Source organism: Crocodylus porosus, unplaced genomic scaffold, assembly GCF_001723895.1.
Source record: "Crocodylus porosus isolate Cpor-Errol unplaced genomic scaffold, CroPor_comp1, whole genome shotgun sequence".
In the NCBI taxonomy this organism is placed as follows: Eukaryota; Metazoa; Chordata; order Crocodylia; family Crocodylidae; genus Crocodylus; species Crocodylus porosus.
In genome coordinates, this window is record NW_017728921.1 from 21205122 (window position 1) to 21230897 (window position 25776).

Genomic DNA, 25776 nt, shown 5'->3' on the forward strand with positions numbered 1-25776 from the left:
TGACTTCCTGCCCTTTGGGCAGGGGGCTGGACTCGATGATCTCCCGAGGTCCCTTCCAGCCCTAATGTCTATGAAATCTATGAAATCTTACCAGGTCATTGCCTGTGGCCAGGACCAGGTCCAACAGAACGTTTCCTCTGGTGGGACCGTGCACCTCCTGGATTAAGTGGAGGTCCTGTATCTCAGTCAGGAACCTCCTGGAACAGTCCGTCCTGGCTGACTGTTCCTTCCAGTAGATATCTGGGTAATTAAAATCACCCATGACAACTACATCCCTTGCCTTAAGTGCCTCTGCAAGCTGGCCTGAAAATTTCCGGTCCAGCTCTTCCCCTTGATTGGGGGGTCTGTAGTAGACCCCCACTGTCAAATCGCTCTCCCCACGGCCCTTTTAATCTTGACCCAGAGTACTTCAGCCTACCCTTCCTCTGACCCCATTCTACTGGCAGAGGATGTGTAGTGCTCCTTGACATAGAGTGACACACCCCCACCTTTCTTTCCTTCTCTATCCCGCCTGTAAAGCCTATAGCCCCTAATGCTAACTGCCCAGTCATGGGATGAATCCCACCACATTTCTGTTAGCCCTATGTCATCTGGGTTTGAACTAGCTATTTTGAGGGTGAGTTCCTCATGTTTATTCCCCATACTATTGGAGCCCCCCCCTCCCAAAGTGAGGAGGCTCCAATCCACCCACCCACCCTCCAGAGCTGGCTGGGGACCCCCTAGAATGAGCTTCCTCTTCTCCCTTTTCCCCTCCCATTCTGAAACAGGGACAGGCTGGGAGAGAGGAGGGGCCATTTTTAGGGGAAATTGGCTGCAGGCTCCAGCCAGCAGCTAGATTCCTCTTCACCCTGGAACAAACAGTGAACTTCTGTTTGGTACAGAAGATCCTTGTAACTCAAAATACTGTATGCAAAGTATCCTCAGTTTCATTAGGGAGCTGCACTTCTGTCTTCACCCTTAATCTCTCTCTCTAACTAGCTTCTTAACTAAGGGACCATCTCTCAATCATCAACTTTCTCAGACTCCTAAATTAAGAAGCATTTTTAAATGAGAACTTCTATCACTACAACCACTACCTCCTCAAACAGGCCAAGTTATTAACAGATTAGGCTTAAAAACTTCTTGAGTTGAAGGGGAGAGGAGTTTTGCAAAGAGACACTAACATTAGACAAGAGTGGCAAATGGAGTTGTCTATACCAGAAGCAAGTTTTGCCAAGCCATCAAGGGCTGCATGGGTAGCTCCACCCCTTGACAGGTGCCCTACCCCTGGGTCTCCATCTTGGGACTGGAAGTCCTGCCACCTAACACCTGACTTTTGCCACAAGAAGTCCCTCACTCCCCAAAATTACTCCTTTCAGCAAGGAGTTTTGCCATCTTTGAACCAGAAAAATCCCAAATTCCTGTTTTATTCAGAAAGAGAATGACTTGGTGCCCAGCATCCCCTTAATAGCATCAGCTTGTTTAGGAACTCTGTGCTAATCAGTTTCTGATCACTGTATGTAGAAGTAGCACATTGTCCATAGTCTGCTCAAAAGAAAGCAATCCATGGATCTCCCTTACTCTGGCATGCTTGCTGAAAAGCCATCTGCTAGCACCTGAACTACCTATGTAGACCAAACTCCTGCTGCTAAGTGAATCAATGCCATGAAAAGACCCTGTCCAGAAATAAGGTGTTAGAAGTATTTTTATTTTATTGGGGGGTCTGGTAAACTGGAGATGGAAGAAAACTGAAAGGGTTAACCACGAGCTTGTTTCCTGCTTGTCAGATGTTCACTTTCAAGCAACCCATCCTTCCCTTAACGGTGATTTATTTTGCAACAACTCAGCAGAGGTAATTCCCATATGGCACAGACTGCAAGAGTGGGCATTTTTTATTTTTATGCTATTTAGAAGCCAAGTCACTTGTATTTGCATAATATTCAAATGATTTCTAACTGTTGAAAACAGTTCACAGGAGAAAAACAAAAAGGTTACTCATAAATTCAATGGCTTTCCTCACCCCGCCTGGCACCAGGCAAAGCTGGTCAAGCTAAATATGATGCGTCCTCTATTACTACTGGGAGAGAAGTGAATGAGTGAAATCTAACTTAATGGGAAAGATAAGGAAAGCCTGATAGAGATTGATGCATGGGAGCTATGCATGGAAATACACACCAAGGCACTATTTCAGTCATAAAGGTGTTTGCTCTGGGAAAGCAGTACTGTCTTTTCTCCAAGCAATACAGGCACAATGTGTCTTTTCCTGCAGGGCTCCAATTCACTGAAGTTAGGGCTTAGTTTCACTGTCCAAAGAATCCTAAGCATTTTAGCTGTATTCTCTAGTTCCTCTGCCAGTGTTGGATGGTTACATTTATATTGTGGAACAAGGAAAAGGGAGTCAGAAGACCTGGTTTCTAATCCCAATCTGAGCACTGCTTTGCTCAGTGATTAGAATATCACTAGCCACTCAATGCGGCACTTAATCTACTTGTGAAATGAGGATAATACTTCCCTGCGTTTGGAAATTACTTTGAAATCTGAAAAGGAAGTACAATGTATTTGAGAAAATTTATTAGGCCCTTGTTACACAGTAATTTTGGGTGGTTCCTGAAGCTCTTAAACCCTGGATTGTCCCCTCATTAACACCTGAAACTAGTTTTAAGCACTGGTTAAGCAACCCAAAGTTTCACCACTTCAGGACAGGAATATCTCTGCTCAGTGTTATCCAGCTCATGGTACGCTAAGGTATGGCCACTCGGTGCTTGTCCATGATATCATTTTTTTCCTAGCTTAAGATATTTCTGGGCCTTCCATGTTTTGGGGGCTGTGTAAATGTCCAGAGGAGCAAAAACTTAGGAGGAGAGAAGAGGGTGGGGTGAGGTCCGGGAAAGGGAGTGCAGAGCACCAAACCAGGAGACACCTTCAAGAACAGCCCAGCCAAGACAGGCGATGACCACAAGAAATACCCAGGTAAGAGACAGGGGCCGGGATAGTCCTGGGATTGGGACGGGAGAGGCACATACACCCTCAGGAGCCCTTAAATTCCTCTACACTAATGTTCATAATATGGGGAACAAGCAGGAGGAACTTGCTTTCCTGCTAGTTAACACAAACCCAGAAATAGTGGGGCTCAGTGAAACTTGGTGGGACCCAACACATGACTGGGTGGTAAACATCAAGGGCTATAGGTGGGATAGAATGGGGAGGAAAGGTGGGGGTGTGCACTCTATGTCAAAGAGCAGTACACATCATCAACAAATAGCACTAGGTCTGAGGTAAGGCAGACTGAGGTGCTCTGGGTCAGAATACAAGGGGGTTGGACCTAACAGTGGGGGTCTACTACAGGCTACCTAACCAGGGGAAAGAGCTGGACCAGGGATTCTCTGGTCAGCTCACAGCAGCAGTCAAGTCAAGGGACGTGGTCATCATGGGTGACTTAAACTATCCAGACATCTGCTGGGGAGAGCAGTCAGTCAGGTTTGACCACTCACGTAGGTTCCTAGGCGAATTACAGGACCTCCATCTAACCCAGGAGGTGCACAGTCCGACCAGGGGAAATGCTTTGTTGAACCTGGTCCTGGCCACAGGCAATGACCTGGTGAGGAGACTGCAGGTCCTTGACCACCTGGGCAATAGTGATCATCACCTACTGGAACTCAACATCCAGCACAGGGTGTCAAAGGCCTGCAGCACCCCTTTTGGTCTTAAAGGGGCTGACCTGTCTTGTGGTGACAGGGCTATGGTTCCCTGTCACACATATCTACAGGCTGGGGAACTCCCTTCTTGTCAGCACACAGGCAGAAAAGGATCTTGGAGTCACTATTGATTCCAAGATGAACAAGGGCTGCCAATGTGGGATGCAGTAAGGAAGGCTAACCACACCATGTCATGCATCCACAGATGCATCACGAGCAGGTCCAGGGAGGTGATCCTTCCCCTCTGTGCAGCATTGGTCAGGCCACAGTTGGAGTACTGCATCTAGACAGATATGGCAACCTTGAGAGGGTCCACAGGAGGGCCACTTGCATGGTCAAGGGGCAGCAGGTCGGGCCCTATGAAGACAGACTAAAGGGCCTGAATCTATTCAGCCTCCACAAGAAAAGACTGAGAGGGGATCTAGTGGCCATCTATAAACTCATCAGAGGCACCAGCAGAAAATAGGTGAGGCTCTATCCCTTGGGCACCACCGGGGATAAAAAGGAATAATGGTCACAAAGTGATTGAAAGCTGGTTCAGGCTTGATATCAGGAGGCATTACTTTATGGTTAGGGCTGCCAGGCTCTGGAATGGGCTTCCAAGGGAGGTGGTGGTCTCCCTTACATTGGGGATCTTCAAGAGGAGGTTGGATAGATATGTGGCTGGGGTATTATGATCCCAGCACTCAGTCCTGCCCAGGGCAGAGGGTCGGACTTGATGATCTGTTCAGGTCTCTTCCAACCCTAGAAACTAGGAAACTATTAACCCATAATGAGACTTAAATGCATTAAATAAGGTACAGGTTACATCATTCCACACTTTAAGAAGGATGTGGCCTGCCTTGAGAGGGTTCAGAGGAGGGCCACCCGTTTGGTGAGAGGGCAACAAGGTAGGCCCTATGAGGAGAGACTACAGGACCTGAACCTGTTCAACCTACAAAAAAGAAGGCTGAGAGGTGGTCTGATGGCTACCTACAAACTTGCCAAGGGGGACCAGCAGGAAATGGGAGAGTCCCTGCTCCCCCAAGCACTACCAGGAGTTACAAGGAATAACAGCCATAAGATGACTGAGAGTAGATTCAGGCTAGACATCAGGGGGCACTCCTTCACAGTCAGGGCAGCTAGGAGATGGAACCAACTTCCTAGGTAAGTGGTGCTTGCCCCTACCCTTGGATCTTCAGAAGGAGGCTAGACAGTCACCTACCTGGTGTCATTTGACCTCAGCATCCTTTCCTGCCCGTGGTAGGGGGTTGGACTTGATGACCTGCTTAGGTCCCTTCCGACCCTACCAACTATGACACTATGAAATGGAAGCTCAAGACAGCCACACAGGGAGGAGGGAAGAGCCCAGATTTCAATTCCCTACTGTGAGGCTGGGTGGGGGGAAACAGGGTGGGACCCCATAATATGAATCAAGAGACTAGTGACAACCAGTTTAAGGTGTGATTATGAACTGTGCCTTTGTGCCTGGTGGCCAAGGGCACTTTGTACCTCAAAATACTAATGAATGGTCACTGATGACCAGCAATTAGTCCTTTACAAAGGCAGTAGAACACACCCTAGATAATCTATCATAATAGATTGATAATCTGTGAAAAGTGGTTTGTAGATTCAAACAAGGACTGAACCTTGCTAACCTCATCATCAGAAGCCAAATTCCTATAGCCCGACAACCTGAATGCATCCAGGCCATGTCATGACAAGACATGCAAAACCTGCAAACAATAGATCCAGTATGGAGATATCTTCACACTACAATACATATCTCCATCAGGACACCAAATGCCCTATTGGAAAATATGTGGAAACATCAAGCAACAACTGTGCACCAGAATAAATGCACACCAAAAATCTATCAAAGACAACAACAGAACACCACGTCTCCAATCTCCTGGGCCTGATCCTCAAAGGGAATTTACAAACCACATTACACAGGTGAGCCTGTGGACTATACTTCCTCAAACTCCTGGGTAGTAGGTACAGAAACTTATGAACTCAATATAGACAGTGGAATTCTGACACACTACAACCTGCCGGACATCTGACTCCCTAGGTACCTCTCCACTTTTACCTGCGCTGCTACATCCCTCTTCCCTGCCCACCCCAGCTTGTCCCACACCACATTATGCCTCTATTTCCATTTTCAATGACTGACTTTCTTGCCTGCATTGCATGCTAGGCCAGCCTCTGGGTTCTTTACTATTCCTTCCATGCAGGAAGAGCACACACATCAACTGCAGGTGCTTCCTCAGTCTGACAAAAGGGTTTTTCAACCCAAAAGCTGGCATCCCAGACAGCTAAGGTGAGCTCAGCTGGAGCCTCACAACTCCACTGCAACCAGAAAGTCTTAGGCCTGTCAAATATGGGATGAGTCTTGGCTTTCCCCAGCCAGGACTGTGTGCATGTATGTGTTAGCTGGAGGTTATGGCAACTCCTTCCTGCCTTTAGCCAGGGGGAACCTGAGTTCTGGCATTTCCTGGGACTACCATGCCACCAGCAGTCACACCAGGATTCCTTACCCTGGTAGGGTGCAGTTTTAATGGCCATACCCAAGACCTGGGGCCGCCTCCTTCCCCATAGCTCCATTCCATACCTCCAAGTTCATGCTGGCATAGATGCTCAGCAGGGACATGTTCTTCCCCTGCTGGCTGGTGATGCAGTGAGTGCCCCCTCCAGCTCTGGGTGGGGCATTCAATGGTTTTTGAAAAAGGAAAAAAGGAAATAGATGCAGATGGAGTGAGGAGGGTGGCATTCACTCTGTCTGCACCTGGAGCTTAGGGATACCCAGCAGTGTGAAGTTAACCTTGAGGAACACCAGCTGTTCCACAAAACCAGAATCTAAGCAGGTATGGTGGGGTGTCACTACATCCCCAGAAATGCTGAACACTGTCTCACTTGGAACACTGGTCAGTGGACAGGACAGGTATGCCCAGGCAACTGTGGCCAGATCTGGCCACATCTGGCTGCGGCTTAGCCAGTACTCCAAGGAGACACAGTTCAGCAGCTCCACATTGTCAGCAAGATAGGCAGCAAACAAGGCCTGAGTGCTACCTGCCTGATGGTGAGGTTTGGTGCCTCTGGATCCTACCATGGAAGCCATGCCCTTGGTCCACATTGCCAGCACCTGTGATGGAGGAGACAGGCTTGTGGGTGGCATGCTAGCATTGGACACTGGATCCCCTTCTTCCATGTCCACCTGCCTCTGCCATTCTGCCTCCTTGACTTTCTTCACCAGCCCCCCTGACCACTGATCCATGGTTTGGCTACTGCATATGATGTCCTTCACCCTCAAATCATGCATGGCGGCCAACACGTGGACCATACTGGACTGCAAGGGATCAAGCCATTTCCTGATGCTCTCTTTCAGTGCCTCACCAGTGCCTGCACATCTGGTGACAGTGACTTGCCCCAGCCAGGAACATTGATCCCCTAGGAGCTCTCCATTTGGCTCTGAAGTTCCCTCACTACAGGGATCACCTGGCTAAGGAGGGCATTGTCAGCACTGAGGGTCTCCGTGGGCTCAAGGAAGTGCTTGAAGGCCATCAAGATCTGGGAGATGGTATCCCACTCAGCTCTGTTAAGGGGCCTCTGATCCCAAACTTCCTGAGCAAGGCCATCTAATGAATGGCCTTCTATTGCTCCACCAGTCTTTCCAGCATCAGGTATGTGGAGTTCCACCAAGTCTCTACATCCTGCATGAATTTGTGCTGTGGGATGTTCAGTTCTGCTTGTTTGTCCCACAGCATCTTTCCTCTCTTGATGCTCTGGCGCAAGTAGCTTGCCACCTTCCTGCATTTGGAAATGAGCTTGCTGGTGCTGGCCCTGTCATTGGCAGCCCTGTCCTCCTCCACGACATCCCTGACAATGAGGTGGAACTTGTGTGCCACACAATGAAGGCAACAAAGTTGGCATCATGGAGTGCCTTGACGATATTCTCTTGACCCTACTGTTGGTGATGATGAACCTGCAGGTGAGCTCACCCTGCATCAAAAAGTTCCTGGCCCCCATGATCTCTTTTGATGTGTGGGATTCATCCATCACCTTGCCTTGAGGGAGGGCCCACCAATGGCCTGACTCATCATACCAGTACCCTGTGAGGGAAAGGCAGGCATGATTTCCATCCCCGGTTCTCCGCATGTCCAAGGTAAAGTATAAGGCCACCTGCAGAACTAGCTTGGACAGCTCCTCCCTCCAGTACTCCCTGAATGCTTCATGCAGAGAGGCCAGCACCATCTTGCTGAAGGTGATGCATGTGGGCACTTGGTAGGAAGGGGCTACAAGCGCCATTAGCCGCCTAAACCCTGGCCGCTCAACTAAGGAGAAGGCTTCCACAGCAAGCCTCTCCCCAGTGCTCTGGCTGATCTTGCTCACCCTTGCAATATGCACTCCTTTGTGTCCACCTTTCCCCCACTGTTCCAGGGTGGCCTGCCTCTGCTTTGTGGGGATGGGGGCTTTGGAGTGAGATGGAGACTTCCCTTTGGGCACACTCCCACTGGTGCCAGGCTGAAGAGGAGCAAGGGGAAGGAGGTGGTGCCTGCAGAGATGCATCAGAATTCCTGTGGTGGTCATGTGTTTTGTTCCCTTGCCTTGGCTGTTTTTGGCTTAGCAGTGCAGGCAGATGGCATATGTGGGATCATCTGCCAGCTCTAAATGATCCCAGACCACTCTACCTACTCGCTTCTGGGGTGCAGGTGCATGTGTGGATGCTGCAGTTTCCCCCTCCTCAGCAGGCAGAGGCACAGCAACAGGAGGAGTGGACTCAGCTGAGCTGTTTGCCTCTGCAATCTCTACCTTAGTTTCCTCTGAAGTGCCTTCACTAGGGAAGGAGACCTGGCTCTGGGGGAAAGCTGAGAGGTGTGGAGCACAAACTCAGCTGATTCCCGCTCCTTATCCAGAATTTCCCTTGCTAGGGCACTTAGCTCCAGATCCAGCTCTGATACTGGAAGACTCAGTATAGGAAGTGAAATGGGGGTGGAGGAGACTGTCATGCTGGTGCTTGTGCTGCTGCTTGTTATCGTGGTGGTGGGGAGTGCTTATGGCTGGTGTTCTTGGAGGGGATGCAGACTTAGGCACAGGTAGTGGCACTGACACTATTCCCCTCTCCCTGCTGCCTGTAGAACTGGAAGCCTCATCCCTGCTAGTTGTAGGAAAGAGACTGCATCTCAGTCTGGTGGGGGGGAACTTACACATCTCTTCCACTCCTCCCTGAAGGTTTGCCAGCTGCCTTTCCACCATGCTTCATGGTGTGTTTCCTAGTGTCTTATCTTTATAAAAAATATATAAATGTATATGTGCTTTCCAATATAAAGTCTATATTATAATATCCTGCAAGATATAAATGTAAACACATAAAAATATATAAATGTATCTGCCTTCCTATATAAATTCTGTAGTATAATATCCAATATAATTATGAAATTGAAAAGAATAAATCAATGAATATAATAATAAAATAAACTGGTCTAGAAAGAAAGCAAATGGTATTGCGAATCCCACTTGCTAGGCTACCAAACATGAAATCAAATCAATGGTAGTAGTAGCCTTTGTTGACTAATGCTCCTGAGCTTCTGGAAGATAGCTCAGTAACTGTCAGACCCCAAGGCAGAAAGCAGGCCAGTTCAAACAACGCTGCCATTTATGCTGTTGTTCCAGCCCTCCCCAAGAGCACTGGGATTGGAAGGGACCTCAGGAAAGGATCACAGTCACTGGCCAGCTACAGTCAATATGAGAGCAGTCCTTCTCCTCTCTTCCCCCTCCCTCTCCTTACTTTCTGTTTCCCTGCAGGCAAGCCCAGCTTCAGCTTTGAGACTCGAAACGTTTTGAAATTTTCAAAATGCTTTGACTGCCCTCATTTCATTTTGAGACTGGTCCGAAGCCTTTCATTTCATTTCAGTTTCACTGTTTTGAACTCAAAATGAGTCAAAACAGCATCAAAATGAAACTACCAGTGAAATTTCGTACTGCCCTACTGTTTACTGGTCTATTATTTGAGGACCATTGTTTGTTTGTTTGCTTGTTTCTTTGTTTCATTGATTGAATTATTGATTGATGTTTGTTACTTTAAATTCTGTTATTAAAAGTTTTGGATCTGGACAGTACTATTGTTTGTGTGCTGCAAAAAAAGTAACATGAACTCCAGGAGAAATGTTTGAGTGCTGGCAAGGTTTTTGGGGTTTTATAAGTGGCAACTGGGAAAAGGTACATTGCCCCCGGCAGGGGGGAGCCCCAAAATCAAGGCAGGGCCAGCCACGATGCTGTGTGCATGGCCGACCATTGGCTTCACTGTGCTGTGAAGGAAGGGGTGTGCTGCAGGGGTGTGGTGTGAGCAACCTTTTGGGGAGTCCAGGGGAGCACCTAATGTGAACACCAGAAATGTTTGAGCGCTGGGTGGTTTTTGGGTTTTATAAGCAGTAACTGGGAAAAATGTGCATTGCCTCTGGGTGGGGGGAGCCCCAAAGTCATGGCAGGGCCACCCATGGCTCTGTGTACATGGCCTGACTGTGCTGTGAAGGACAGGGTGTGCTGCAGGAGTGCATTGTGAGCAACCATTTGGATGTATCCAGAGGAGCACCTAATGTGAACACCAGCAGAAATGTTTGGGTGCTGGGTGAGGTTTTTGGGGTTTTATAAGCAGCAGCTGGGAAAATGTGCATTGACTTGGTGGGGGGGAGCCCCAAAATCATGGCAGGGCCAGCCACAGTACTGTGTGCATGGCCTGGCTATGCTGTGAAGGAAGGGGTGCAGTGTCAGCAACCTTTTGGAGCATTCAAGGGGGCACCAAATACAAACACAAGGAGCAATGTTCAGTCCAAAAAATAGTATTTGTTATTAACCTGAATCTTGAACTGCCTGACCAGTAAAGATTTTCAAGAACTGCGCTTGGTGTGTAGCGGACACATAGCAACAGGATTTGCATGGATCTCTGAGTGAAGCCAGTTGGCACCAGTTGGAGAAAACGTGGCAGAACAGGGAAAATCCCATTTTTGGCTGTATCTCGAACATACATTTTAAAAACTATTACGCTAATAATAACCCTGTTGGCACAATTTCCCACGTTAAAAAGAAAATGTCAGAGGTGGTTTAATTTACTATGATCATTGGAAATCTACCATGATTAAACCAGGTCAATGTGTATCTTCAGACGCAATTAAGCTAGCGAAATGGCAATTTTTGCTGCCATTTCATGAGGTGTGTGTAGGTAATGCGTTACATGGACAAGCACCCTCCAGGCTTAGTACAAACATTCCCCGACCCCCACTTTCCCACTGGCCCCAGTCAGGCCCACTGTCCTCCCTCCCCTCCCCAGCACCCCAAATCCCCACTTATTGTCGGTCCCCCCCGCCACCCCCTTACTTGTGGCTGCTCATACTATCTGTCCCCAAGAAGCTGGCAGGGAAAGATTAACCTGCCTGCCTGGCCACCACTGCTGGTGTTGATCTTTGAGCCAGAAGAGCAGCAGTCAGGTGGCAGCAGCAGTATCTGACAGCCAGGTTAACCCTTCCCTGTCTTCTCACTTGGGATATAGTGGGGCAGCCACAAGTAAACAATGTCTCAGGTGCGGAGGGTGGAGGGGAGACCCTGAGGGACAGGGAGGGAGCCTCAGGAGGCCGGGGGAATCACAGGAGCACTGGTGGGCAGGGGGAAGGAGAGAAGCCTGGAGTGGAGGTGGAGGAAGGGGTTCTTACCTTTCAGTCCTCCGTACCCCTGCTGATCTGAAGTGTAACTACTTCAAACTTGAGCTAGTACTAACACCCATCAACATTTCTGTAACTCAGAGTACAAGGTGTAGCAAGGCCCTTATATTTCCATGTACTGGGTACCATTATGTACCTGAGGCAATGGGGATCCTACCTTGCCACAGGGAGATGATTTCACTGTCAGAGATTATTTTCTGCTCTTCAGTTCTTAACTTCAGCCCCTGCTGATTATCATGAACTATTTCATCTAAATAACCCCTTTCTTTGTCTTATTTACATCTGACAAACATGTGCAGATTTATCAGTCCACATACGTTGAAAGGGTTGCGCAGATAGCACTGGCACTTTTCTGCCTCTCATATTATTCAGTTCATATCAGACATCTGCTTACAGGGTCAGGCCCTGATCCTGAAAAAAAATTCTGCATGTGTTTTACTTTATGTCTAGGGACTGTGCAGACCCACTGGCTACGTGTTCATGCAACCCTGAGGTACACTTGTCCAACTGGGCACTATTTATTTCTTTATTTTACTGAAATGGGGATCATAAAATATATTGAAATAAAAAGCTGCTTTTCAAAGCACTGAGTTGGAAAAGGAGTTTTTTCTTTGAAATTTTAAGAAAGTGAAAAAATGTTTTCAATATTTTTAGAATTCTTCTTTTCACCATATTTTACCTTTCATTTTCTATTTTCTATGGGTGAAAGTATATGTTCTAGCCCAGAGTCCATTTCTTCATCCTGTCCACCTCCTGTTTGCTAGTAAAGATCAGTAATGTTTTGCCAAACCCTGGAGCAGCAAGGCTAGAGAGAGGGCTCTGCATCATTATGGCTAGAATGGGAAGGATTTTTGACTAGCACTTCAGCATCCTTTCTGTTCTGCTGGAGCATAAATAACAGACTCATCCCTAATGACTTCGTTTCTGCTAAGAGGAAGCTTCATTTGGGGGCTGTGTGCAACCACTTAACATGCAACCTGCATCTTGCTGACTGTGAGTCAGTTTCTCTTTGATCCCACAATGCCGTGGAGAATAATGCTGAGCATGAGAACTTGCACACTGCTCCTTGCTGTCTAGTCTCAAGCCTCTGACTTCTGCAGGGCACTCATTGCTTGGGGTAGGGTGGGGGGATGCCAGGAATAGCATCTTGCTTAGCTCAAAGCAATTGGGGGGGTGTGGGGATTGTGAACATACAAAAAACTGTATACACTGTTTGTTACTTTACAGGAGTGAAATCCTGTTCCCATTGGAATCAAGGGCAAAAGTCTAATTGATTCTAATCAGTCCATGACACCTCCCCTGTTTCTTATTGGCACTATAAAGGATCTGATCATCTTTGAGCAATGTTCCCATCTCTCCTTGCTTTTGAGGAAACCAATATGCAGGAGCTGTGTGCACCAGACACTGAAGAATCCATTTGAACTCTCTATAAGAGAAACAAGAGAGAACCAAACAATAGGGTGACTGGCCTTCAAGGTCACCTTCACCATGATGCCTGCAAAAAACCTGACAATACTTAGCTGCTGGTGTGCAGCTACCACTGTCTAATGATGATCAGCATTTTTGTATTGTTTTTCTTTTTTTTTTTTTTTTGCACTCCCCATCTGTCTGGTCTGTGATGTGGTATCATACTTACTACAGTAATGTAAAATAAGTAATCAGTAATAACAGCCAAGTGATAAACCCCCACACTACTCTAGCAGCTTTGACTCTCTGCCCGCCAAAGGAACTGATCCACTGCAACAGTTCAACTTTTACTGGTTTAAAGTGTTTCTATCAGTGAACTGATGCAACAGCATGCATAGCTCTCCAAAAGATTTTCTTTGCTTTACTTAACTACTGCAATGCTAAATTAATATACTGTGCTAAATTCAAACCCACTGTAAGTCCACTGATGTAGATTTATTCCTGAGACAGCCCCAAGCCAATGTGCAGGTCATTGAGAGCACTGTGCTGTAGTCACACACTCAGCAGTCAGTGGGGAAAGGTAGAAGTGGTTCCTCTTCCAAATACTGCCATTAGCATGGGGCTATAATCATGGGGTTCAGATGGAGGCAACTGCCTCCCTACCTGGTGAGCTATATACCTTCCTCCTAAGTACTGCCTTCACTTACCCTTTCTACCATATTCCTCCCCCACTCCCTTTCTGTATATTCCTTACTCCAAATGAATCACAGAATTGGGAGACAGAAAAAGGCCAGTTAGGCAACTCATTCACTCTCCTGGGTGTGAGGCTTATGTGGATTTCCCTAGATCCTTTCATTTTCCTAGATCAGTCTGAAATACATGTGCCTCTTTGCTCACACTTTTGGCTTTTTCCTGTCTCATGTGCTTAGGACTCTCCCTTACCTTCCTCTGGTAGGGGAGTACTGGGCTGCATTGCATTTCTGACTTCAGCTATAGTCTGCTCCCTCAGGCAGCAAGAACTGGTTGAGGCTATATACCTACATAGGAATGTCTTTAAGTAACTTGATAGTCTTGATTAAACCCTCTGATGCTAATTGCTGCACACGTGGGCTAGAAGTTCCTGGGAACTGGAGGCCTCTGTGGGGTTGTAGGCAGAGATGATGGTATGCTGTTGTCTGGGGCTCTGGTGCAGTTATTCTTCACCCAGGCAGATGGATTTAGGATATAGTAAAGTAGGATTCAGCAGATGCGAGTGGTGTTACAACTCAGACCACAGGTGAAGGTGAAGTGCAGCTGGTCCCCAGTGGTGAAGGTGAAGGTTTAGACCATGGTACAAATTAGCCCCACATACACCCTGAATGCCACTCTGATCTCTTTCCCTTATTCAAGTTGATGCTCTACTTTCTGTTTCCTGCCTTGTTCTTCTTTTTGCTTCATATGATGCTCTGCTTTCTGGTTCCCACCTTATCTGCCACTGTGCTGTCTGTCCCTTCTCCAGTCTGCTTCATGCCACATACAGGGGCAGCCTGTGCCACTTGTGGCACCCATATTTCAGGCCGGTCACCTCTGATGTAGGCTGCAGTCCAGTAACCAGTAGAGAGGAATAGAGATTCACACTGTATTAGCACAGGGTTCCAGCTGCTCTCTTGTGCCTTTCACTTACTGGTACATAAATGTTTGAGTTCTTCCTGCTCTAAGAAGAACCAAAAGGATTTTATTGCCTTCCTTCTCTACCCCTGTTTAGCTGACACTCCTATTCAGTTGTAATACCTAGAGGAAGAGGTATCAAATGTTTATGATGCAAATGCATCTACCACACTCACTTGTACTGGCTCTTCTCTTTTGACAAGCTGGCCAAAGAGGCACATTGTGCAGACAGTCCCTCTTCTAACAGACTGCAATTTTCTATAGTTTGTGGAATCACTGAAGCATCCCCAACTGCAGAGCTGTAGTCTCTACATGTTGCTAAGAACAGCCAGCGTGAATAAACATCAAAGAGGGACTTTCCACCCTGTGCTTTCTAAAACACAGCATTAAGAAGCAGCATATGGGAGCAGGAGTTATTAAATATGCATAACCTAGTGGATCACAAGGTAGCGCTTAGCTGTCCTCTAATTAAAAGGAAACTGCTTCCTAATATAGAGAGAAGAGTTGTTAGTGGAAACTGCATTCAGCTGGATTTACTGCAATTGATAACTGAACTACAGGGAATATTCCAACCCTTCCTGTCCAAGTCAGATATGCCATGGGGTCTTTTCAATCTAACACAGGTTTGTAGAGATGCAGCTTCACACTCTTTCTCAGAATCATAGATGGTCTTCAAAAAGAAGGAAGGGAAGATAGGTCTAACTCAACTGAGGCAAAGACATGGCCCAGGTTAGGGTCCAGACCTTGAGCTTCACTCTCACTGCAAAATACAGTGCAGTATATTTGTTTACTGCACCCTAATTGTTGTGCATGTGTAAACAGTGCTGCTTTACTGCTGAGCAAATTAGCCTGCTGTGCAGGAAAGTGTCCCGTGTAGATACACCCACTGTGAAAGAACATCTAGAGTTATGCAGTGTTACTGTTGTAGGGATCTAACGTTCAGGGCAAATTCTCTGAGCCCTGCACTCCACACTGTAGACTGCAGGCTAATGAGAGTTACAATCAAGTTCTTCCTTTAGCATAGAAACTTCAGTGGTAAGGGAAAATCACATGGAACATTCCTATTAACTATGTGCCAATGTGGGATACAGTTTACTGGGCAGCTTCATACGTGTGCCAACTACTGGAAATAAAAAGAAGAAAGCTTGTAAACACTAGGGAGAAAGTGCTGCAGTGTATCCTCTGTGTTTTCCAAGGCATACTTCCCTAACTGGCTCAATCAGACAGGGGTGAAGTGCTGCAGTCACAACCCCTTTCCGCTTTGTAGCACAAAAAGCTCTCCGCTTCCCTGCCCCCAGCCAGCAGAGGGCAGTCAGGAAGGTCAGGCAGGGAGCAGGTGCAAAAAGGGAAGACCTGCCCAATTCTGCCACTGTCCATGGCTGAGCTCATCATGTGTTGAAACCACTCCCCACAGCGCTCAGCTGGGGGACATGCAGTGGTGCCAAGCAAGAAGAAAATGCAAGAAGGTGGGACCTGCCTACTGCTCCTTCCACTGTCCATATTTTAAGCCCAGAACCCCACTCAGCCACTTTCTATAGCTGGAGTCTGCAGACCTGTTGTGTATACCTGAGGAGGAGGGAGCTGGGCAGGGAGTGGGTGCAGGAAGGGGAGACTCACCTGCCACCACAGTCCTCAGCTAAGCTAGTGACAAGGGGAGCCCCAAGATTACTTCTGTCCCACTCCACCAGGGACATCAGTGGAAAACAGGTCCTCCCTTCCTGCATCTGCTCCCTATGCAAAAACCTCCTCACCAGCCTGGGGCCTCCAGCTGCACTTCACCTTCACCTGTCGTCCTCACTGGGCTATACTAACATGAATGGGGTCTATTAATAACTGTCCATATTTTATAGAATCATTTTGCCTGATTTAATTGATCAACTAAACCAGGGTGGGCAAAGTGATGGATCTGGCTGGTGGCCAGACTCCACTTCCCAGCAGCCTCTGCCTGCATGGCTGGGGCCAGTTTCCATGGAGATCCCAGAAGCAGCCACCTGTGATAGTGTGATGCTGGGGTTTCTGTGGAGACTGGCCCCAGCAACTCTGGCAGGGAGTGTGGCAGGGTGTAGATCTGCTCTAGAGCTGGGTTGGGATCTTGCAGCGGTGACAGCATGGTCCAGAGCCAAGGTAGAGCTGCGATCTGCAGCCTGCATCCTCCCGGCAGAGGCACACAGGCAGTGGGTTGTAGGTCTGCCCTGATTCCTTGCAGCAATAACAGTGTGGTCTGGAGCCGGGCCAGAGCCACAGTCTGCTGCCTGCATGCCCCTGACTGGAGCATGCAGGCTGCAGATCATGGCTCTTTGTTGTCTCTAGACCATGCTGTCACTGCCACAAGATGCCAGCCAAGCTCCAGAGTAGCTCCACATCCTGCCACATACCCTGCCAATAGGGTCAGCACTGGGAGGAGGTTGGGGGGCTACAGCCCCCCCAAATTTTCTGTATCCCCCAAAGCCACCCCACCCAGCACCACTGCTGCTGCCCACACCACACAGGTGGCAGCACTTGAACGTTTCCTGCTCCTGCCTGCAGCACAGCCCTTTCTCAGCCCCCTGCAGAAAGAGGCTGGTGTGCTGCTGCCTGCTGGTGCTGCTCTCCATGGAAACCCTGGCTCTGCAGCTGGGGTCTCCATGGAAACCAGCCCCAGCCACATGAGCAGTGGCTACTGGGAAATGGAGTTCATTGCCAGCCAGATCCGGCCCATGGGCTGGACTTTGCCTGCCCCGACCTAAACTGATTACCCACCAGATGGTGCAAACAGGTTACAAACAGGGAGGAGACAGCTGCTCACAACAGAGAGTATTTAAGTGGAGGGGATTTTCCATGGCTGTCTGTCTGGTTTGGCTTCAGCCGTATTCACAAATGATACACCTATTTCTTGACTGGGTAAAATTCATCCATAAATTTAGAACTGCTGTGGTGAGGGTTCCTTCAGTGCTGCCCCTCTGGATGAAGGTGAATATCAACTTCCATTAGCATTTGTCCCATTTAGGCTAAATTATTGTAGAAAGTAGATTTTATGTGGGGGAATATCCTTGCCAAAAGGGTTCAACCACTCAGCCAATCATGATCAAGTACGAAGTAGAACCCAGAAATAAGCAAAGTGCAAAATTCACCCTTCTGTGCCTTGTTTAATCCCCCCAAAAACCTAGACAACATTTTGGGGCCTGTTCTCGTACTTTGCATAGCGATGACTTTAAATCCTAGTGAAGACCTGACATTGCCAAGACACAGACACACCCTTCCTAGCCACAGCAGACACAGATACTCTGTAACATGCTAAATACCTTCTTCCTCAGTCAGAAATGCTACCCTTATCCTGGGCAAGCCACCAACAGAAATGGAACTGAAGAGTGGTGTAGGGACCATAGGAGCAGTGCCAGGATGCTCAAAATTGCATTAAATGGGAAAGTAATGATTTCTGTTTTTCATGGTTCTTTGCTAGAATAAATACATACTTAGTCCTGTGTGTGTTTCAGCCCATAGAAGCAGTTTAAGCATATTTTTTCTCTCTCCATACATGCCGACTTGTCTACTTAATCTAATCTCCATATCTGTCTGTCTACCTTCTTTCTTTTCCATAAACCTCATTGGGGAATTGAAATACCTGTTGAAAATTACAAAATTATCTTTTGTCTTTCAAGCCACTAATGGCAGCCCAGGTAAGGTATCTTGTTACAGATCACAAAGTATGACTTTATCCAGCTGTAAATGGGTGCTTGCTCATTGAGACTAGAGAGTGAAAGATGGTCAATTGTAATGCTAAGCATATTACGCCTTTGTGCAACAATAGATGCAGAAACTGGCGTGCCGTAACCACATTAGCTGGATAGGTCACTTTCAGAAATCAGAATGGATTTGTTAGCCCTTTTGATATGCGTCTACTTCACTGAATCTTAAGTTACTAGCTAAGTCTCAGGTAAGTTACTTACATGTTCATCCATAGACTGATAGAGGTCTGGAGGCTAATTGCTTGGTTCAGAGTCCCAAAATAGTCTGTCCCCCCCGAAATGGAGTGACCCTCTTTTAAAGCGTTTGTGACCTTATCACGAAGTTCCAACCATAAACCAGTATCCTCAGACCATGACTGATACAGGCTGGTCAGTTTGAAAAATGTCAGCAATCTCAGGTAGAATGACTGGTGTCTCCCAGGTATTTTGGGCAGGAAGTGGGAAGAAGGGGAAAGCGAGTTCCTCACTCCCAATGGAATCACCTAGGTGCATACAACATCCATAGTTTGAACAGAGGGGCTGGGCAGACTTGGAGCAGGGAGGCAGACAAAGAGGTGGATTTCTTCACACCAGCAGACTCTGTCCTCACAGTCTCTTGGGGCACTGAGCATGGCTCCAGCCCAGCCTTGTAGCAGCAATGCTGGCTTTGCAATGCCCCAGGCTGCAGCAGGGATGGAGCCTGCTGGTACCTGAACAAAGGTAGGGGGGGAGGGGCAGAGACTTCAGAGTGGGGGAAATAGGAGGAAGCTGGGGTTGAGGGCCTGAGGCTGCAGGTGGAAGGCACAAAGGAGGGGTAAGTGCAGGGGGGACAGGAAGCATGGGGGCAAGCTGCCTGTCTTTCCTCTACCACCTTCCCCCTAGTGCCTGTCCCCCACTGCCTGCCTGCTCCCCCACTACTCCTACCTATCCCACTGTCTGTCCCCATAATGTCTGCCCCATTATTGCCTCTGTCACTGCCTGTACCTGCAGCACTGCCTGCCCCCCACTGTCCCCTGCCACTGGTTTCCTTCTGCAGTGGTAGGGGGATGGGGGTGGGGGACAAATTTAAAATGATCCTCCAATAATTAGATTTTATACATGGAAAATTATATAACACATGCATATATTTTCTATGTATAGAATATAATGCTTGGGGGGCCATCTTAAATTCAGGGTCATCTTTGATTGAGGTAAATAGTAGTTGTATTATGACCATCCATCTATGTAAGTTGTAGCACAGAGAAAGGAGAGCCAGACAACAGGTTTAGCTCTGTGTGCACTGATCTGTGAAGGTGCAGATGAGTGTGCGGATGACATCAACATTACAGAAGAGCTTTAGTTTAGTTAAAAGGGCAGCTTAGCATCAGTTGACCACAGTAACAGAATATAAGCAGCCATCCACTGCTTTCTCCTCTGCAGATCAGCATTGGGAAGAAGGGCTTCCTCCTGTGGGTAATCTTCACCACATTTTCACGCAGCTGTGCCATGGCACAGAAGAACTGGGCCCAGAGTCGAGCAAAACCTACAATTACCTCTTGTGCAGAAGGCTTGGACATCATTCCTGTTGGGGTCATCAGGCTGGGAGCTTTATAGGGCTTCTCTATACCATGGCAGTGGCAAATCCTGGGATTGGTGGCCACAAACACACACTGCCCACCCATGCAGGCACGCTCCAGCCCCTGAAGTATATTGGGAGCTCTGATCCAAGCTCGTTCCCAGGATTTTGCTCCCAGCTACCCTGAAGATGGAGGGCTTGGGAGCGTGCACAGGGATGAGCTCAGAATATTGCTCCTGGCAAACATCCTGGCATGGTGTCAGCATGGACCAAGCATGCTGAAGTGTGCCAGTTCTGGGAATTATCACTGCCAAGGTTCAGATAAACCCAAAGTGGGTTATGAGAATGTGATGTTCACTACTGTACTTGTCTGAACTATTATATGTACATCAGCTGGAAACAATGCATGTGGACTTGGCAGATTGGCCAGGCAAAAGCAGGTCATAGAACTGATTAAATGGAGAGCACAGGAGATTCTTTAGTAGCAACAGTGTTTGGAGTGAGGAGATGAAGGTATTGGGAAGACCTGAGGATAAGAGGCTGTTGCATCTGTGAGGAAATTATTGGATAGAGAAGGAGTTTTCAACCTTTTTTAGTAAGTGTACCCCGGTGGCTGGACATTTTTAGTAAGTGTATCCCTGGCACCTGGGGAAAGGGAGGAGTGATACGTGGCCAGGTGCGGGGTGCGGTATGTAGCCAGGCGCATGAATGACACATGCCCCCGGAGGCTGAGGGAGCATAGCAACTGCCTGCAGGTGGTGGCAATGGTGTCGGTGATGGGGGTGTGGTGGCAGAAAGTGGGGACTGCCCACAGGCAGCCGTGGTGATGTCAGCAGCGAGGGCGGGTTGAGTGGGGACCGCCCACTGGTGGACACAGCAGTCTCAGCTGTGAGGAGGGGTGAGGAGCAGGCAGCTCCTGTGCTGTTGGCGGTCATGTTGGCAGTCATGTCGATAGCAAGAGAGGGGCGGTGACCATCTGCAGATGCCAGCAGCAGCTTCGGCAGCAGCCAGTCTTGGGGGGGGGCACGTGTCCCTCTGTGTCCCCCCTATGCGTCGCCTATGGCTGGGCGTGCAGCCAGATGTGAAGCCAGGGTACACTTACTAAAAGGATCAGAGTAGTGGCAGTGTGGGCTGGTGGGAAGCAGTGGCACGGGGCAGTGGGAAGCTTTTCCCCTATCCATGTCTGGCCAGCTGGGCAGCACCTGTGTCACCCACAGAGAAGCACCACTGCCTTTGCTCCCGCCCGGCCCTACTTCTGGGAGGCGGCAGCACTGCATCCATGCTTGTCCATACATACCCCATAGGGCCCCCACAAGTACCTCCAGGGGTACTCATACCCCTGGTTGACAATCCCTGAGGCAGAGCGATCTGCAGGTTTTTTTGATTTTTTGGCTAGGGCCCTTGGCACACATTTATGTAAAGGTGCAATGAGATCTGTCCCCTAATCCTAATAACCACACCTCCTCTCATGCCACATGTGCATAGCAGGAGCCTGAATTTTGGGACTGAGGATCAGATCCCAATCTCAGATTTTTGGTTTGGCAGTACATGGGGATTCTGGATTCCCATAGGTCCAGTGCTGGGGATAACAATCAGCTGACTGCTGTTTTTGACATGATACACCTTCAGTTTAAGGTACAAACAAGCCATAATAATGTTCTTTAATTGTTGTGGTTAGTTTGCCATTTAATAGTACTATAAATTGAGTGCATGTGTAGCACCCTCCCTATTTATGCCATGATTAACGTATTAATCATGGCATAAATGGAATGTGCATAGGGGCCCTAAAGTACTCTGTGTCAGAAAATGCCAATCCTTGTTTTTTTTCTTTGCAATTTCTTTGAAACATTTAGTGGGAAGTGCTTCTAAGGCCCAGGGTGGAATTTTTGCTCAAAAAAAGAGAAAGTCAGAAAAACAGAGCCAGAGGCAGAGAGCGAGAGACAGAGACAGAGAAGGGGGGTAGCCACCCCACAATAGAAAATGGTTTGGAGGTCAGAGCACTCACTTGAATTATGGGAGATCAAGTTCATACCACTGTGCTTCTTGCTTCAGACTGGTTACTTGGCATCACTTTTCACATCTCAAATATTCATTCCAAACACTGAATGACTAGCTATCCTGGTTTTCTTATTCATGGCAATTCAGTTATTATCAGTAATTCAATTTTGGACCAAATAAACCCCATTTTTGGAAAATGTTATTGAAATAGGTATGCGTCTTTGAAATATCAGGCATTTTCCAAAGAAAAACTGATTTGTCAGAACATTCCTGACCAGCTCCGTGCCTGAGTACCTCACTCTCCTATTTGTATTTCTCATCTCAGAACAGGCTGTGTAGTAGCACTACTTTCCTCATTATATGCATAGGACCTACTGCCCAAGGAGCCTTAGTGACCTGCCCAAGGCCATATAGGGAGTCTGTGACAGAACAGGGAACTGTAGCCAAGCAGACCATAATCTGGGTGAATGTCTAAAGCACTGGACTCCTCAGCAGTGAGAGAGCTTGCATACTAATGTTTTATTGCGCTGCTTCTCTAGCTGGGCTGAGGAATCCATGATGACTCCTTCTAATCACTGTTTATCTGATGGGCCAAGGTGAGTGCAAATTCTCCCAATACTGGCACTATAATGCAGTATCCTTCCCCCAGTGGAAAGAGATGCATAGAATGGTACCACCTATGTTAGAATGGCAGTGCATCCCCAGACCCAGCCCTTTCAGTTGGGAGGTGGCACTGGGCACATACTGTATTTTCTAAGTAGCTTCACAGAGCAGAGAATCAGATCAGAGCACGCACTCTGCACATTCTGGGCAGGAATTCAGTTAATATTTCAATAACAAATCTCCTAAACTTGGGCTCCCTGTGGGCCCGGGGTTGATCACTGATCCTCAGTGTTTCACTCTTTCTTCCTTCAAATCTTCCCTAGGCTGGAAAAGCTTCAGCTTATTGATATTCAGAGGCAAACATTGCAGCCTTTCAAATGCTGACATACTTTATGAAGAGCTGTTAATAAAATGGATTCATCTGGGAGTACAAGGGAGCCAATATGCAAAGGCCTGTGGGGGTGTTGTGGCAAGGGCAAATTCTGGCAGCAAGAGGCCTTTCTGCTTACTGGTTTTAAACAGCTTGGCTTGGAGTTGTACAGTGAGTTTTCAGAGGCAAACATGTTCAGGATGGATTGACAATTCTGGTCAGGAATGCTGACTTACTGCTGTGCAGTCTGTGGGCTGCACTGGGTGCAGTATGTTTGGCATCTGTGTACTGGTACTGAGAGAAGCCTGATTTTCACACCTAGTCCCAGTTATAGAACGGAGCTACGCTTCTCTCTCACCCGAAGTCTGAAGTTGGTTAGCCCCAGGGTCTGATTCATCCCATCTCTTTTGTTTTGTGTGGGTGAACTAAGAGTATGCTGTGGGGCTGGATAGAATAGATGAATCAGAAATGTGTAGAAGAGAAGATCAGACTGTGTTCCTACTTTAGGAAACTAGCTCGATGTGAGAAGACCTAATATAATTGTGAAGGTTGAACCATAAGTTACCTTAGTTCTGGGAAAGGGATCTGCATTCTCAACCTAACTCATTGCAGAGGCTTTGCAACCCTACACATAAAATAACTTTTTCCTGCTTCAAGGAGCCACACATGTTGTACTCTGTCCATACCAGACCCACCTGATCTTATCCTGAAACAGCAATTAAGAACCAAACTGTTTGTATGGGTTACACCAAGGGTGGGCAAAATCCAGCCTGCAGCTGCTCCTGTGGCACTCCGTATGGGGCTGAACCCCACCTGCTCCTGCCTGCATCTGCCCCATGTCTACAGATAGCACCACCCTTGCCTGGCACTGGCCAGTGTGTACAGCTTCCCACTGGGGTGGTTCTTGCTGCTGCTGCAGCAGCCACCCAGGTAGTGCTTGGCTCCCCCTGCCTCCAGCGGCTCCCCCTCCTCCTGCCCCTGCTGCATCACTCTGGGCAGCATGTTGAGCATGGAAGCAGCAGTATGGAGGAAGCTTCAGCCAGGCAGCTTCTGCCCCAGCATGCAGGGCTCCAGCTGCAGTTCCAGTTCCAGCTGCTGGCCACCTTCCACCCAATCCACTCAACTGGTGAGATGAGTGCTGGCAGGGACCAGGGCCATCAGTGGGTGTAGGGTGGATGCAGGTAAGACTGTGGTGCAGCCTGTCCTGGGATGGAGCAGGTGGGACTCAGCCCCATGCAGAGCGTTGTGGGGGCAGCTATGGGCTGGGCAGAGCGGGAGTGGAGAGGCTGACCATACCAACCTCTGCACCAGCACTAGCACTGTACTGCTGCATGTACCTCCTCTGCTGTGCTCCCTCCCTCTCAACTGGCTCTTGGGACCCAGCATGCAGGCATCCTCCTATACACACCTCTCCTACACTGCCCAAAAAATGCCCCCTCCAGCCCCCACCCCTCCTCCAGCTGTGCAGGGAAGCTGCACCACTTATAACTGACTCCCAAACTGGTAGAGTGAATGAGAGAGATAAAACTGGCTGAGAGCACCAGTTTTTTTTTATCAGGAATTAAAAAATTGGTAGCCAAGGTTCTTTGGGTAGATGGGGTATCTTTTATTACATCACCGAAATAGGTGAGAAAAGTTCTTTGCAAACTTTTGGGCACAAACAGCCTTTCTCAGGCATTGGGAGGCTGCTGCTGTTCTGAGGTCTCCAAGGTAGAAAAAAAGCTAGGGTAAACAGATATCTGTGAAGAAGCAAATGAGCGGAAGTTCAGAAGACAAAGGGTAGAGATGGGAGTGGGGGAAGGGAGGGGGACTGTATGAAGGAATGCAGGTCCTCAGTTAAAAGGCAGATTACCCACAGGCACTAAATTGTGCCTACTCCTCCAACAGTAGAAGTATCCTAGACTGGGAGCCCTACAGGATAGGCAGGACACCACAACTGCCAGTCACCTGAGCAACAGGCTAATGAGGTAATTAGACAGCACCTGCAGGTAGTCAGTTGACCAGAGGGAAGCAGGGCCCTGGAAGCATATAAGCCCAAGGCCGGGCTGCTAGGGGTTTGTTCTCTGGCGACTTCTAGGCAAAAGAGTTCCTGTACAGGAAAGCTACCCAGGACATTTGGTTGCCTGTTTTGCTTCCTACAACAATAAGAAGGCTCCAGGAACTCACAAGGTAACTAGGGTTAGCAGGTATGCTATGCTAGGGTAGAGGTTTGCCCTCTTAAAGGGGCAGAGTGTTGTATCCATTGTTATTATTATATTATAGCCCAGGGGCTTATGTTTATGTTACTGTTTGAACCAGAGGTTTGGGATGGTGCTGTAAGGGGAGGTAGGGAGAAACCATTAGTGCCTGGCTGGGGTGGAACATGTGATTGCATTGAGTCCTGCTTGAGGTAGACTCAAGGCTTGAGTAATTAGTGAGCCTATAGTGGATGGATCATGCAAGGCACAGAGCAGATGGATGTAGCCACACAGAGACCAGAGGGCCCAGCAGGCAAGGGCCTGGTGACTAGAAGGCATAGGTTGGAGCTACTGTTTCAAAGGCAGGTCCAGCACTGTGGGCCTAGACTAGAAAGCCTAACTAGATTAAAGGGCTGGAGGCTGAGAAGGCCGAGGCCCCAACAGGGAGCAACATTTTCATGGGTACAGGGCATGTTGTAGGGGAGGTTTTGGAGCCACACAATTAGCCCATAAGGCTTGAGGTGTGCCTTGTGTGGCATAGTACTGGAGTGAGGTCTGGTGAAGGGCCCAAAGACCAGTGAGTTCTTGTGGGGGTCAGTGGACCAGGGCCATGCAAAGGCCCATGGGCAGCCTCCCCATTTTATTATTTCACCATCAAGACATTGACAGGCAAGACAAGAGGGTGCCCTTGGGCCAAAGCTGGCATGGTCACAAAGATGCCAGAGGCATCACAGCCATCCCTGGGGGCCCTGACCAATGACACTGGTGTGTCATAAACCCAATGTCTATATTTAGTCCATGATTATTTGTATCCAGTAGATTTATGAAGTGAAGTTCATAGCCTTATCTATGAAAGGTGTCTTGTAAGTTCCTTTTAAGGATTACAGCTGGGAGATCAGAGAGGGAATGATTGTCTTGTGAGAAGTGTACACCCATAGATAATTGGA